The sequence below is a fragment of the Camellia sinensis genome, chromosome 14, assembly GCF_055761805.1.
Source record: "Camellia sinensis isolate YWXY chromosome 14, ASM5576180v1, whole genome shotgun sequence".
Lineage (NCBI taxonomy): Eukaryota > Viridiplantae > Streptophyta > Magnoliopsida > Ericales > Theaceae > Camellia > Camellia sinensis.
The window spans coordinates 32,756,577-32,760,366 of NC_138974.1; positions in this window are offsets into that span (position 1 = coordinate 32,756,577).

Genomic DNA, 3,790 nt, shown 5'->3' on the forward strand with positions numbered 1-3,790 from the left:
CTTCTCAGCTTGAACCTCAACAAGTGCACTTACAGCGATAAATCTTGTCGTTTCACTTGCCTTCTTAGTTCTAGTTGGCCAGTACATGCATTCTCAGGACTCCATTAGCCTGCTATTGACTATGTTTGTGCTCACCTCAGCGAAGCCTCCACCCTTAGCCACCTAACCACAAACTCCCCAACTTCTCAGAGCGAAGGCCACAACCAAGCTTGCTATCAGACATGCTGTGCCTTAGTACCAAGCCCATGAGGGCTTCATTAGTCCTGCCTGTGCGACTAAGGTAGGTCTATGACTTGGATAATGGAAAGGGAGTCCCTTATGTTCGAGCTACCCTGCTTCCATCTTTGCGAGATTGCCGTAGTAAACTGGTATCTCTGGGCTTGCTATCAGCTCCAACCAGTAAGTCTTGGGGCTTGCTATCAGCACCAAGTTAAATAAACTTTGAGAGAGAAAAAGGGGGCTGCTATCAGCCCTAGGCTAGTAATGCCTTGGGGCCTGCTATCAGCACCAAGCATTAGCCTCTAGTTGCAGAGGGAAGCCTCTCTCAAAGGCTGTTATCACCTTGGCAGGGTATCCCTTCTGCAACTTAGTTGTTGCGGTAGTAGTTGCTGCATTGTCATTTCTTGCGACAAGTTCAGGCAGCAAGACCAAAGATATTAGAGCTGGCGGCTCCGGCAAAATGCCTCTGCAACTTAGTTGCTTCGGTTTTCTCCTTTCCTCAGCAACTCCAGATGGTTGTGGTAGCGACATTACTTAGAATGGTGGCGGTACCGAAGATACTTGGAATAGCGGTGCTGAGACAAAGTGCCTCTGCAACTAGATCTTCGTAACTTGGCCGTCGCAAGTGTTGCCTCTGCAACTTAGTTGCGTCGGCTTTCTCTTTCTCTCGGCTACTTCAGATGGCGGCAGAACTGAAGATATTAGGAATGGCGGCGCTGAGGCAATTCCCCGCTGCACATGTTCCCTCCGCAACTTCACCGCTACAGGTGTTCCCTCTGCCACATGACTTGAGCATTTTTCTTCGTAGAGTCCATTTGCAGCCCTGACGAGTCGGACCTGTTTTGGCCTACTGTTGGCCACTTCTCTTGGGCTTTAGCCCATGCTTCTTTTTTATTCCTAGTCGCCTCTTTGAGGCAACCTCAGTGCTTAGGCCCATACTTAGTTTGGGGTTTAATTTCTGACCCTCTACAATAATTGAGAAATACGACCTAAGATTTACACCTCAAAACCTTTTTGCAAGTAGACTGCACTACACCCTTGCGTTAAGTCGAGCATATTCGTAGGCTATTAAAATAAGGCCTCATTTGTTTTGGGAGATAGATGAGGAATTGAAATTGAGATGGGGTAAGATTCATTAATATTGTGTTTGTTTTGAAAGATGGAGAGGAGATTTATAATCCCCTCCCGATTAGGATGGGCCTTGGCGAGGGGATTATGATGGAGGTTTAGGACTTGATATTAGAAAATAGTCCGCTAAACCATTTTTATTTTTATTTTTTACATGTTGGACATTTTTTTAAAAATATTAACATTTAATTTTTTGTATTTTTTGTTAAGTAAAAATTATAGTTTTATTTGTTTTGTTTTATTTTATTTTATTTTATATTCTTTACATGTTAGACATTTTTTTTTGAATATTATTTTTAATGTTTTTATAATTTTTTATTATTTCATATTTATTTTATATAAAAATAATTTAACAATCTTTACACCAGTAACTATCATCCAAACAAATACAATTTTACTTAATCCCCTCACTATTAATCCCCTCACTACGAATACCTTCAATTCTACCTCTAAAAACAAACGAAACCTAGGTCTTCTCTTTTTTGCCTCTGTTTAAGATGTGAATTGATTTTTTTATCTTTTTAATTTTTTTAACTATTTTAACTCGGGACTAACTTTTGGGATGAATTTTTTAATTTTTTTAATTTTGTGAAAAAAAAAATTATAATTTAAATATAATATTTTAACTTATTAACTTTTTTTTTGTTTTTTCTTTTTAATGATTCACTAACCTCCCAAACATAGCGTTTTATGTGCAGTCACTAATCATTGATGCGGATGTCACAGGCCCATCTAAAAAAGCGGTGGCATGATGGGGTTGTATGAATGAAGATTTTCTCTTTCATCTCTCTTTAATTCTTAACTTGTTAAATTATAGTGCTCATTTTTTTATTTAATTTTAATAATTCGAATAATTTATATTTTAAAATTTATTAAATATATCATATTTATAAAAAAATCAAGTTAATTAGATATCAGAAACTACGATTTTGTTTGGTTTATTTTTGATAAACAAATTTTGGAAAAAAAATTTAGAATGTTGTTTAGTTTAGTGAGTTTAGAAGAAAAAAAATTCAAAATCAATTTCTCTCTCCGACACATCAATCAATCACTTTTTCTCTCTCTTCCCTTATTCTCAATTATTTTTTCTCTCACACACATTACTCAACTACAACAAAATATCAAATCATCCAAAACTCTCATATTCCAAAACTATTTTCAAAATATACAACCAAATAAACAAAAAAAATTCTAAACTCTTTCCTCAATTTTTTTTTGAAAATTTATCTATCAAAACTAAACCAAACACACCCTACGTGTTCGGATCATTGAATTACAAACCATTTTTTTGAAAAATTTAATAAATAGTTTTATGAACACTTACTTTTTGATATCTGATCAACTTAATTTTTTACAAATATGATGTGCCTGTTTGGTGCAGCTTAAAAGCTGCTTATTTCAGCTTTCAGCTTAATTTAAGCTATTTTGATGTGTTTGATTTAACTTAATAATGCAGCTTATAGCTTTTTGTAAGTCAGAAATCAGCTTATTCTTTGAATGGGGCAGGAGATGCTTAATTTATAAGTCAGAAATCAACTTATGTTCATAGTTATAAGCTATAAGCTGTTAAGGCATAAGCTATAAGTATTTTCCCACATCTCTACCAAACAGGGCCAATATATCCAACAAATTTTAAAATATAAATGATTCGAATAATTGAAATTATGCCTAAAAGTGAATCCAATAACAACAAATAAGAAGTAAAAGGAAGAGATGAAGGAGATGAGGGACACCCATACCCTTCTTTGATCATCATTAGGGATGGGCGCGGGTCGATTGCGACCACGGAACCTCCAATCCTCCATCTGTCTGCCAGATTGGCGGATTGGAGAAAATTAATCCGCATCCGTCCGCCAATCCGGCGGATGTAGATTGAGCGGATTGGCGATTTGGCGGATGGATGCGAGTCGGTTTGGTAGTTTAAAATTTTATAAATTTTCAACATAATTCAACTTGTGCACTTCCTTAAAAAAAGAATAATAAAGTATTACATTCAATGACCTAAAAAAATATTACAATCACTGCATGCCTCATCCACATACTATAATCACAGTATGCCTCATCCATATAAAGTATTACAATCTGTTGTTCTTAAAATATAAAAACAATTCAAACCACCAAAACCATGAACAGAGCAGTAGTAGAGATTGTATATCTCTGTATTGTTACATCTATATCTGTTTTTAAAAATAAAAACCAACCAACATATATCATATTTTCTATTTATTATTTTTAGAGAAAGATTTAAAATCCAAAAAATATAGATAAATAATACATATATTTTTTTCAATTCAAAAAAGATATTCAAGTTGAAAACTTTTTTTCAACAGAATATTTAAACTCTTTTTTAATTGAAAACATAAACAAAATATTTAAACAAATTGAAAACACAAAGTCTTATAAATTACTAAGAGTGCTCGCGGTTTGGCGGTTTGGTTGCGGC